We start from the raw sequence: 13,136 nt of genomic DNA on the forward strand, positions 1-13,136 counted from the left end.
TGACTGGGCTTCTTGGGAAGGAATGAATGAGCCAAAGTGCTCTCACCTTACCTGGAGATGCCCAGCCCCCACAGAATTAATGGGATGATTGGGTGCAGAAAGAGGAGCCATCAGAGCAGAGTCCTATGGAGGCTATGGAAGGGAAAAAACATTTTAGTTCTTATAAAAATGTTTTAAGAACTACCAAGAGCTGTCTGCTAAGAATATTAAGAAAACATTGTAGTAGTAAAGCTTTAAACATAAATGAAATATGTACTTTATATATGTATTCCTGTTTCTTAAATTAATGTAGTTTTGTGGAAATCATACTATTTTACTTTAGATGTTTTCAGTCTTTTATTTATCTGTAATGCAATAATTCTGCTTCTAGCGATATAGCAACATGATTCTCCTCAGCAAGTGATTGCAAAATTTCATAACCTGAACTATGGTGTACAGAAAGACAAGCAGTTGTAAGAGATAAGGCAAAGGTTGTAAGTTTGTATAAATGTCATTATAAACTCAGCATTTGGTATTTAAATACAAATATAGGGCTGCGGTAAACTGAAAGTATAGCAAATGTCATCAAGAGTATAAGTAATGTCACAGAAGTAAATACGTTTTTCAGTACCACGTGTGAGGACTGGGCATTTTCCCATATTACTGGTGATGCAGGTTCAGTGAGTGACCCAGTGCTAGAGGACATGTATAGGGCTAAACCAATAACATGCAAACAAGCTCAGCATTTAGATCTCTGTTGCAGTGCCCTAAGCTGTATGGGTTATAGCCTGCCAAGGATAACCCCGTTCAGCTTTCAAAGCTTCAGGGCTTGAGGAGAACTGCACAAATGCTGTGGGTAAGGAGACAAAAGCTTCAGAGCTTTCTTGCCAACAAGGTGTGTTCCCTCTGTGCGCTGCGTGGAACTAACAGCTGGCAAGTGATCCTTCAGGACTAGGCAGATACGTATCCTTCTTGGAAACCTTCCACTACTTCATTTTTCAGAGGAAAAACTTTTTTTTCTATGAAAATCTATACTTTATACTAGAAAATGTTTTATGGATGGTAATGCCTGATATAACGATTTTTACTTGGGGAATGCTTGTGTGAAAAATATGTACAAATCAGTTTTTTTATTACATTTCTATGTAATATGTAGAATATTTATTTGAGGTGCAGGATATTGCACTTTTGGGAAATATCTCAAAAAATTAACCTCAAAACCATATGTTTTCTGTCAGGAGATTTACTGACTCACCTATACTTTGCTACCCACGTTTTAGGCTTCTTTCTGGCTTAATCAGGGAGCAACTGTTGGTCTCCTTGGTTCTTCCTTCTCCTATATGCAAAAAAAAAAAAAAAACATTTTTCGTGAGTCTTCAGGTATCAGCCTACCTCACTGCCTCAGCCACCAGTAGTTGACTCTGCTGTGGCAGAACCTGGTTCCTTGGACTGCTCATCATGGTCTCTCAGTCACTCTGATGTAGTTCTTTGAGAGGCTAAGAACCCGGAGTTAGACACATCTTATGTGACTGTAGGTTGTCCTCACTGGGAAAAGGAGATGCACTCTTGTCAGTCTCAGGAGAAGGAGTATATGAAGTCTTACTGTATAGCTGGGCTAGGGTGCCTGATTCCCAGTTAGTACTCCTGACTTAGGCCAGTCTTTTTTCAGAGGGTCTTCCAGGAAAGGAAAACGAAAATTAAGAATGTCTGCTCTCTTGTTTCTTTAACTATGGACAGGAAAGACATGTTTCTTTAGCTGTGGACAATAAAGACTTACTGAGATTGGCCAAATGATTACTTTCTTTTAATGTTTTAATCGTCTTTCTTCACGGACTTCAAATAGAAAAAGAAAAAGATTTCCCTCACTTTCTGACAGTCCCAGTCAGAACAGCAGGGAATGGAAAGGGAGTGTTTCTTCAGTGAATTCTCCTCAGACTGAAGAGTCTGATTCGTAGTAGTGTTTCTTCAGATTTCCCCCCAGAGGAGTTATCTTTTTCTCACAATATAACCAAATTGAAAGATTTATTTCAGTAGGAACAGAAGGAAATCCCTATCTCCCAGCAAAAGTATTATGATTTGTTACAACTGAATATTCCCTAACTGCAGCTGTTCTTCTTGATGTTCATCATTTCACCACTGCTGCAATAGACTTAGCTATATGGATTACATCCTGTCCAGAATGTAACAACTGGTAGGCTTCCAAAGATTAAGGGAAATTTCCATGCACCGAGACCATTGACAGATTCAGCAGTTCTAAAAGAAAATCAGCAATCTGGGTACCAAGCCCTTCAGATTTTTCCTGCTGCCAAACAGTACTTGTTTTGCAGAATTTTGAGGACTGACTGTCAGCTAGCATTTCTCCATTGCGGTTTATTTTAACATTTACCATAATTTTGTGAGAAAACTTTTATAAATTGAATTCAGGGGCTAAAGTAAGTGTATGTAGTGCTTGTTACTATGTTTTAAGGTGAAAAACTAACTTTTTAATACTTACCCTTTCCTGATTGCTGTTGCCAGTTTTATCCGGCCTTCAGACTTTCTTCTCTGCTTTACCATGGAACAGCTTACTGGCTCACTGGCTCTTCCTTGCTCTGGCCACAAAAGGAAGGTACTACTTTGCCACAACTGCAAATGAATGACTCTGCAGTGGCCATTTCCAGTTCCTCAGACCACTTTTCTTCTTCCTTGGATTGGATGTTGCCTTTTTCATCTATTCCTCAACGAATGGAGTCTCAGATCCAAATTTGGCCAGTTCTAAAGACTTGGCTCTGTAGCATGAGCTTCTCCCCTTACCATAAACCCCTCTTTAGCTTGAATTACCACAGATCTCATTTGCCACTTCAGCGAATGGGCATAGTCTACCATAGCTCACGCATTAACAGATAGGATGTGTTTTTTTATGATGACGAATAGCTTTCTAAACTATTTTTTTCTTACCTCCCCTGTTTTATACACACACACACACACACACATATATATATATATATATATATATATATATATATATATATATATATATATATATATACATAATTTATTTTTGTCTTTCTCTGCTCCCTTACAGACCTCATGTTTTCTTGTTATTCCACTTTTGTACCTGGTGCTACCTGATGAGAGTATATCTTTATTATCATTACTGCTATTTTTCTAGTCATATACCATTTTTAGTGTTCTCCTTTGACCAGTTTTTTTTTTTTGTCAGTATGACTGACAAGCTTACTGGCTTCAAAAAATGTATCTCCTGTGGGCAAAAGATCCCAAATTCTGATCCCCACCAGGAGTGTGTTTACTGTCTGGGATCGGCCCATCTTGAGGTGGAATGTAATATTTATGTGGGATTTAACCATCAGGTGCTGCAGAAGCACTGTAAAAAATGGCGCTTAAAGGAATGCTGCCTTCTACATATTCTGCTTCTGTATTTGGAACTCCCCCTCTTTTTAAAAAGTCTTCTAAGAAGACTAAAGGAGATTCATCAACAAAAGGTAAAGAGTCCAGGAAAATATCCCCTGATCATTCTCCTTCCTCTGTTTCAGGTTCAGCTCCACCTGAAAAAGTCTCCAAGCCCACAGATTCATCTGGCTCCTTAGATCCCATGAGGGAAAGATCAAAATCATTGCTCCATCACTCCTCTACTTTCACTCTGGAGCTAAAACCCTCTTAAAGGAGACCCCTCTAAGGACTTCCAGGCCACCCTCTACTTCATCATCTCTCAGTTCATCTAGGACTCTAACTGAAGCAGATGTGGACAGGAAGAATTTTGTCCAGGCTCAGATTTAATGGGAGTTTGACCAGCTCTGTCCCCTATTAGACCCATGAGCTTTCCACCAGCCCAAACTCAGCTGTTGACTCCTACTCCAGTCTGATCTTTGGATTCAGAGTCATCAGACCCCAGAGTTCTGAGTTTGCCCACGTTGGATCCAAAGGTCCAGCCTTCCTCAACACTGACTACATCTCTGATCCAGTAGGCATTAATACAGTTGGAGCTGGAGGGATCTCAGAGCCATAGTGTCAGTGCCAGATACAGGGGCTGGATTTGACTCCGATGCTTTTGGAGACATCCCTTCCTCTTGGAGCCTTGGCGTTGGGCAGCTTGGCTCCGACATCTACTTTGAGGCAGGATAAAGGTGATGCTCTCAGCCATCCAGGGCAAGTGTCTTTGATCCCTAACATGGTGGCCCTTGCTTCTCCAATGTCTTCGCCTTAGAGATAGTGGACAGAGTGTTTTCCACCATTGTGGACAGGGCATACATGCCTTCCCTAGGGTCTATCCCCTCCACACCTTTCTGCTCTGGTCCGTGTGTCTCCTCATCCTGTCTTACTGGGGCATCCAGTCTATTCCAGCATAGAGACATTACTCATTCAGGGCTCCACTCCCAGTTCCGAGTCCCCTTCAGAAAATCCCACTACGGAGTCTCCTTTGAAAGTGTATCTGCAAGAAGAGGCATTTAGATTCCCTATAGGAAACCTTAACAGAAAACACCAACTTCAATACAGGAGAAGGTCCTCCCCCTCCTCCGTCAAACCTTGAGGATGTCTCCTGTGGTGAAATATTTGAATTTTTGAGACAGAAAAGTGGTTGGTCTTTCACCCCCCCCCCCTTTCCAGGGGAAATATGTTTTTTGAGGCTTTCAGAGCCATCTCAGCTATGTCCTGGGTAGTCCTCCTAGTGGACGAGATGGTGAACCTCATCTCCTGCTGTGCTTGTAAGGATCTGGATGTCACACAGCCGATCCAGAAAAGACCCAATAAGTACTTGGTTGCACCCAAGGATCAAGCCCATTGGAGCAAGGGTTCCCCAGTAGATGCTATGGTAGTAGCAGCAGCCATCAAAAAAGAACTTGCTGAACACAGTTCTTCTATCCATCCCTCAAACAGAGAAGCCAGGGCATTGGACAAGTTTGGGAAGCATGTTTACACAACAGCAACCTTCTCTGTCAGGTCTCTGAACTATCTGGCACACATTACAACATTTCAGTGGTCTCCTAACTATTTGGCACACATTACAACATTTCAGTGGGACTTGATCAAGGAGTTTTCTAATGCCACCATGGGGTCCATGTCTGTGGAGGACAAGAAGGCCATTTCTTCTCAGCTGGCCACCCTGCTGCAGTTCCTATTGCATACATCTATGGCCCTGATTTCCCATGCCTCAGAGGGAGCTTAGAGAGCCAAGGGTTCAGGAATCACCATGAGATTGTATGCTTCAATCCACCTCTTTGAATTTGTGGAGCCTTTCAAGTCATCATTCATCAATCTTCCCTTGATAGATCCACCTTACTTGGCCCCAAGGTGAAAGAAACCCTATCTAGGAGTGAGCAATATGGGAAGAAATTATCTGCCAGGGGGATACATTTTTGTACCCCTGAAAGGACCTTTTCCTAAAACCAGAAAGTTGGTAGGAAGATGTGGTTCTCTAAGTCGCAAAGCTCTTCTCAGGACTCCTATGTGGACAGATCTCCTTGCAGTAGAAGGTGAACTCCAATGGTAGATGTTGTAGCAGAGGACCCAAAACCAGGGCTTCAAAGGTTCTTTGTCTAAGAAGCCCTACCAGAGCTCCTGAAATGTTGCCCAACTGCTACACTGTGGAGGCAGTTGTGGGGCACTTATCCCTGCACCTGGAAACCTTGACAGCCATCATCCAAGCCACTTGGGTGCAGAAGATCATATCCAGATCCCCAATCAATTTACAAAACCTCCCAATGTTTCACCCAGTCAAAGGAAAGCAGCAGCTACAGAAATAGGAAATCTGCTAGCCAAAAGAGTCATCTAAATGATCTCCCTAGACCAGCAAGGATTTAGAACTTACTTGAGGTTCTTTTTGGTGGCAAAGAAAAAAGGGGACTGGAGACCTATCTTAGATCTCAGCAATTTGAACCAGTACATCAGATGTTCGAAGTTCTGAATGGTCACAATTCAGTCCATTCTACTGCTATTGCACAAGGATGATTACATCTCCAGGATGTGTGCTATCACATCAAAATAGACAGATGATCTAGGAGATTTCTATGCTTCCAGCTGGGAGCCAGTCATTACCAGTTCAGAGCCCTGCCTTTGGTCTCAACACAGCCCCCAGGGTATTCATCAAGTGCATGGCAGTGGTCGCAGCTCACTAAAGACTGCTGGGATTATGGGTGTTTCCATGTCTCAACAACTGGCTCCTCTCTGCTGCCACCAAGTCTGTACTTATTCAAGCCAGGGACTACTTGTTCCAACTATGTTTTCAATTGGGCATCACAGTGAACTATGCCAAGTCTCAGCTATTTCCCACTCAGGTCCTGGAATTTATTGGTGTTTGGATATGGTGTTGCAAATCAGAAGCTTACTGCAAACAAGAATAAATATTTTACAGAGCCAAGCATTCTACATCCTCTATCTTTCTTCCCTGCCAGCAAGATTGATATTGCAACTCCTTGGATCTATGGCAGCTTCCATAACTCCCCTAGCAAGTAATTATATGAGGGTACTGCAATGGACACTTGAGGTGCTGTGTAGTGGTCACCAAGACGATACCCCTGTCTACACCAATACAGATTACAGAGATTTGTAGGGGAAACATAGCCTGGTGGATCACCACAGAAAATGTGTCTCAGGGCCACCCTTTTATTCTTCCACCACCCACAGCCACAATGACTATGGACACCTCCCAGCTAGGGTGGGAGGCATTACATGTGAAGGACAGTCCAAGACACTTGGTCTCAACTGGAGGTCAGTCTTCACATTACTGTCCTAGAAATGAGAGCAGTCCTATTAACGCTGCAGGCGTATACTGGTAGTCTGGTACACCTACAAGTGTGGGGGTGGGGCCAGATACTACCCCCTATGTCAAGACGCTCTGAGAATTTGGCAGTGGGTGACCTCTACCAGACGCTTTCCATTGGCAATGCATATCTCGGGGAAGTCCAATGTGCTAGCAGACAAACTAAGCATGTTTATCTTATTCCCTCATGAGTGATCTCTCAACCCTGTTGTGGTGGAAATTATTTCCATCAGTGAGGCCAGCTGTGCTGGGATCCCTTCAGTTCTTCTCTCAACTCCAAGTGCAGCAGGTACTTCGTTATGATCCCCCCAGAGTGGGGGGGGGCATCGAGAGACTCTCTAAATCATGACTGACCCCCTGGGCTCCTATATGCATTTCCTCCTATACCTCTAATTCTAAAATTCCTGCAGAAAGCATCTCACCAGAAGAACAAAGTACTCCTCATTGTCCTATTCTAGCCTTGACAAGTATGGTTTCCCTTCCTATGGCCTCATCTGGTGCACCCCCCCTTGGGTGTTGGATTCAACCCAGGAGCTTCTGTGTCATCCATCAGGAATGATTCATCTGGACGCTAAAACTGACCGCATGGTTTCTCCACTTCAAATGATGGCTAGACAGTCCAGGTTTTCCTCCCTGGTTCAACACATCCTCACATCCTCTCAGAAGGATTATACTAGGAAGGTGTATAACAGCAAATGGAAACATTCTCTCTTTGGGTTGTCCAGAGGCAATTAGACAACTTTTTAGCACCTATTCCAGTTACCTTAGACTTTTTTGCTTCCATTTTCAACAATGGAGCTAGTTATTGTACTATAAAGATCCAACTTGCAGCCATCTTGAATGTTCATGTAGGATATAACCATTCATCCATGGTATCATCAAGATTATTCAAAGCCTTTCTCAAAGCTACCTTTTACTCATCCCCCCTATTAAGGATCCTACTCCTCCAAGGGATTTAACAATACTTCTTCAAGTCGTAACCCCCACCCCACCTCCTTGAGCCACCTGCCACTGTTTTTGTCCTGGAAAACTGTTTTCCTGGTTGCAATTATTTTGGCCAGATGGGTGTCAGAACTCCAGACTCTCTCTTCTAAGCCACCATACCTGATCATTCACAAGGACTGAGTATCTCTCTGTACCAATCCTTCCTTTATACCTTAGGAGGTTTCAGAAATAGCCATAAATCAGTCCATCAACCTTCCGGTTTTCTATTTCCAAATTTTTCCAACAAAGGATAATATGTGATTTTCAAAGTTCATAAACAGCTTAGCATGTGCTGGAAAGATTCATACAGGTACAGAAAAACAATACTTAACTAATTTTGCTATATTTTCCTGACTGATCTAAAAAAAAAAAAATGTTGTTCATCTTATTACGAAGCAAGGTAAGGAAGATGAAGTGAGGAGTTGGGCCCCTTTCCAGTCAGGTAAGACTGCTCAGTGCCAATCTTTCACAGAACAAAAGATTTCAGAAAATCAGACCATCTTTTTTTTTCTTTTTCCAAAGTCAAGCTGGGCAAACCATTTTCAAAGGTGACGTTAGCCAGATGGCTCACTGAGTTCAGTTCTTTTGTCTATAAGAAGAAAGGGTTGACAATCCCTAGACCTCCTAAGGCTCATTCCACAGGATCTGTGGCCAGATCCTCCGCTTTCTTGTCCAGAGCTTCTACAGTTGACATTTGTGCAGCTGCCACAAACTGGACATCTTATCTAGAAATAGGGCAGTGTTTGGCTCCGCTGTATCTGGAATATCCTTCCTTGAGGACCACTCTGGGGTTTCCCTAGCTAGGGACTCTGCCCCATCAGTTGAAAGGACAAAAATTAAGTACTCAGCATAACAATGCATTGGTGTTTTCTGTTTTTGTCCTTCCTCAACCTCCTGCCCTCCACCTCCCTTCCTATTTTGGCAGTTTTTATTCTCTGGTCTCCTAGTTCGACCTGTGGTGTGTCATATTTGCCTGCTTTTGATGGGCTCCAGTCCTTTATTCCTTCTTTCTTTCTTTCCTTACAGATTAACCTGGACTTTATCGATAGTTATAATTTATTATTACTTACTATTGTGCTGTGGGATGTAATATAGGCTGAATAGAAGGCAAACTTGATCTGAGTTAATTCAAGCTAAAGAGGAGGATTGTGGGTAAGATGTGGAACTCAAGCTACAGAGTATAAGGCTTTAGAAATGGATGAAGTTTATGTATTTTTATTTATTTATTGTCATTTGTTAACTGGGTTAGTCCAACTGAGCCAGGGGCCCATTTTCAGTGGAGACCAGAGGAGAAAAGCTCCAGATACAGTTCACAATATCAGAAACATGGAGATATTTATAAATGTAAAATATCAAGTTGTTATACATAGAAAATAAGACTTACAGTTTTACTGAGTTGTGTACAAGTTGCATAATAATTAGTATAGAACAGCAATAAAAAGTTTACATGCAGAAATATATAGAGGTTTCAGCAAGCTGGAACTAAGGTCAGATCTGAGACCCCATCAGTTGAGGTAAACACAGATGCATCCTTATGGTGAGAACATGACTTTTGATGTGATGTTGTCCTACCTCACTTTCATTCTTACTAGGTTGGGTTTGGATCTGATCCTCGGATCCTACTCACCCTTTATTTTCAAGCTCAAAGTCTCCTGCTACCTCATGGCTAAACCCCTATCCCAGCATGCACTAGAACTATTTCCAGATCTCATTTGCCGCTAAACAAGATCGGGTGTTCATCTGTTAGCTCTGGCTAAGTATATTTTTCTCATTATCTGTATTTTGCAACTATTTGCTATTTTTTCCTAACTTAAATAACTTCTTTGGCTTTTCCTAAATTGTGTGCATAATTAACTATCCCTTGTCGCTGTTGTGTTGGTTTCTTTCTCTTGGCCATTGTCTTTTGTTTGGTCTTGTTATTTCCCCTCCCGGCTTTATTGTACACTAGATTATTTAATAGATTACGGTTACAACTCATTAGAGGACTGTAACATAGTCCATTTTAGTTATTGGGCTTTTGTCTCTTTTTTTTGCTAGTTTTTTGACATAGTCCATTTAACTTAGAGGGCTCTGTCTCTTCCTCTTTCTCTTCTGTGTTTTTCCCTTTTTTGGACAGCTTCATCTGTTTAAGTTAGAGGGTGTAGCTTACCTTTATTATTATAGTAAAAAAAAAATGTTTTTCCTGTTCTATTTTTCCTTGCAAAATGTCTGGTCAAGATACTAAACTACTGGATTTTAAAAAATGCGAGCAATGCAGAAAGAAAATGCCAATGAGTTGTAAGCACACACTATGAGTTTATTGCCTTGGGACCATCCATCTCCAGGAGTTGTGCTCTGTCACACTTTTAATTACACAGCCCTCCTGGAGAGGAAAAGCAAACTCATACTAAGAGGACTTTTAAAAACCCCATCTCAGAGGCACTGGAAAAAGGTCCGGGTTCAACCAAATCAGACAAGTCTGCCTCCTCTAAGTCTAATAAATCAGATAAATCTGGGTAGAGAGCTTCCTCAACCTCTTTACTGGAGCCGTCAAAAAAGATTCAAAAAGTTTCTTCCTCGGAAAGCTTATCGGATCTGACAAAGATTCTTCTGGTCCGACACCCTCTATCTCGGCGCATGTTGAGTTTGAGCTACGGAGCTTCTATCTTGGAGCCAGTCTCCCCTACACTTAGACCTCCAATTTTACACAGGTCTAAGTCTCCGACCTCCTCAACTTGGTCTTCTAGGAGTCTGTCAGATGATGATATGGATCGGGTGGTGCACACGCTTTTAATGACACTTGCACTGGTCAAAGTATTGTTGGATTTGACCCCAAGGGCTTTGGATCATTTGACATCATCCTTTTCTGCTCCATTTCCTCCTTGATCCAACCCTTGGTTTCGGAGTTGGAAGATCCGGAGCTGTTGCTTGTGGAACCGTCAGATCCAAGACCTACCTCAGGTTCTTCAGATCCAACCACAGCTCAGACTTCCCTGGCTCCATCAGAGTTGGAGGACTCTAGAGCAGACACTCTCTAATTGGGTCCGAGGGGGCATGTCGTATCGGACAGTCATCAGATCCGACATTGCCTCTCGGGTCCTCATCTAGGTTGAGTTCGGCTTCTACCTCAGCTTCACGTCCATTGTCTTTGATTCCGGGGTCCCTTGATTTCCTTGGATCCAGGGATTTCTTTGGATCAGGGACATGGGGCTTTCGAGGTGATGAGGAGGGTGCTGTCTCTACAGAGAGCTCCAAAATCATCTCTGAATATTCCTCCCTCTAAAGCATCAGTTTTTGCCTGTATACCCTTGCATCTACCAGGACGCAGAGATCCTAGGTCTCCGGATGCCCTTCAGGGCACCCCCCACTCTTCCGAAACCTCCCCAGAGTACCCTTCTGAGGAAGTCCAGAGAGAAGACCAAGAGGAAGCACTTAGACACCCTAGACCTCAAAGTCCACTCTGACAAGGACCTCGATAAAGCTGAAGTTGGTTCCCAATGTCGCTTTCTGATGATGTCTCCTTTGAGACATCCACAAATTAGAAAGAGAGAAGAAGAGCTGGAAGTCTACTTCAGCTGGAAGTCTGTCTGTTTACCTGAAAGCCTTTAGATTTCACCCTTCTCCACCTCTTTAACCTCTTCTGCCTTCAATGATGGACCTAGTTTCTAAATGCGTAATAGTGTGAGTTTTCAGTGGAACCTGTTCTTATACTTCACTCATGTGACTCTAGATCGACTGTTTGCTCTTCCCCAACCACTGGCCACAGTGACCACAGACACCTCTCAGATAGGGTGCGGGGGGCTTTATCTGGGAAGGACAGTCCAAGGCACCTTGCAGGATCACAAAGCTCACTTGCACATCAATGTGCTAGAGATGAGAGCAGTGCTTTTAGTGTTGCAAGTATTTCAGGACTCTCTCCCTCTGGGAACTACTGCAATCCAGACAGACAACATGTCAGTTGTACTGTACATAAACAAAGAAGAACCAGACCTTACTCCCTTTGTCAAGAGGCTTTGAGAGTATGGCAGTGGGCACCCTCCTCCCAATGTTTTCTGGTTGCAACGCACATCCCGGGGAAATCTAAAGTGATAGTGGAAAGACTCAGCAGAGCGAGTCTGATGCCTCATGAGTGGTCACTAAATCAGGAAGTAGCAGAAAAGATTTTCCAAAAATGGGGACAGCCTTGCTGTGACCTCATTGCGGCATCCATGAATGCCAAATGCAACTTGTACTTTGCCCTTATCCCCTCTCCAGGGGAGTCACCAAGGGATGCACTTGTTCATGATTGGCTCCTGGGCCTCCTCTATGCATTTCCTCCTTTTCCACTAATTCCCAAAGTCCTCCAGAAAGCAAATTGTTTGGGAAGGTACTTGATACTCATCACCCCTTACTGGCCTTGTCAAATCTGGTTCCCCTTCCTATGGCTCATCTTCAAGAGGAGCCCTGGATTCTGGTCCCAGTTCCACACCTTCTGACTCATGCATCGGGAGTGCTCCATCCATCCCTTCAGACCCTCAAGTTGACAGCTTGGCTGCTCTGGTTCCAACCATAGCCAGGTTTCCCAACCTATCCTCTCCAGTCAAACATATTGTGATATCTTCTCATAAGGATTCAACAAGGAAAATATATAAAAGCAAATGGAAAAGATTTTCCTTATGGACTACACATAATAATACACATAATAATGTAGACCCCTTTTTTGCTCTAATCAGTTCTATAATGGACTTCCCGACAAAAGAATTCAATGAAGGTGCTGCTTGCAGCTACTATCAGAGTTCAACTAGCAGCTATCTCCAATTTTCATTTTGGAGACTCTGGTTCCAAAATAATGTCTCAAACTATATAAAGCTTTTCTTAAGGTTACCTTGTTATTAAGGCCCCCTATCAGAAATCCTCCAGCACCATGGGACTTGAATTTCGTCCTTTCCCACATTGTTTTTCCTCCCTTCAAACCAGCATCCTCTATCGAATTGAAATTCTTGACCTGGAAAACGTTTTTCTTGATAGCAATTACCTCAGCTAGAAGGGTGTCAGAGTTGCAAGTTTTGTTAATTAAAGCCCCATGTTTGCTTTTCCAAAAAGATAGGGTGTCCTTATGTACAAACCCCTCTTTTTTGCCCAAGGTAACCTTGGAGGTAAATTTGAACCAAACTATAGAATTACCATTTTTTCCCAAATTATGAAAACAAAGCAGAATACTTGTTGCATCAACTGGATGTACGCAGACAATTGCTTTTTTACTTAAACAAAACTGAGGAATTTAGGAAATCTGATCAGTTATTTATTTCCTTTTCAGACTTAAAGGATTTCCTGTTTCTAAGGTTACACTTTCTAAGTGGCTTTCAGACTGTATAACACAGACACACACACACACACACACACACATATATATATATATATATATATATATATATATATATATATATATATATATATC

The 13,136-nt window shown here is 42.4% G+C and overlaps 1 protein-coding gene across 1 annotated transcript in view; it reads left to right on the forward strand.

The window, feature by feature from the left end:
* Positions 1–13,136, forward strand: part of LOC122787486 (transmembrane protease serine 3-like) — a 413,860-nt gene that overhangs the window by 317,531 nt on the left and 83,193 nt on the right. The window lies entirely within an intron of this gene.

This window comes from Protopterus annectens, chromosome 13.part0, assembly GCF_019279795.1.
Source record: "Protopterus annectens isolate FY-2018-M chromosome 13.part0, PAN1.0, whole genome shotgun sequence".
Classification (NCBI taxonomy): domain Eukaryota; kingdom Metazoa; phylum Chordata; order Ceratodontiformes; family Protopteridae; genus Protopterus; species Protopterus annectens.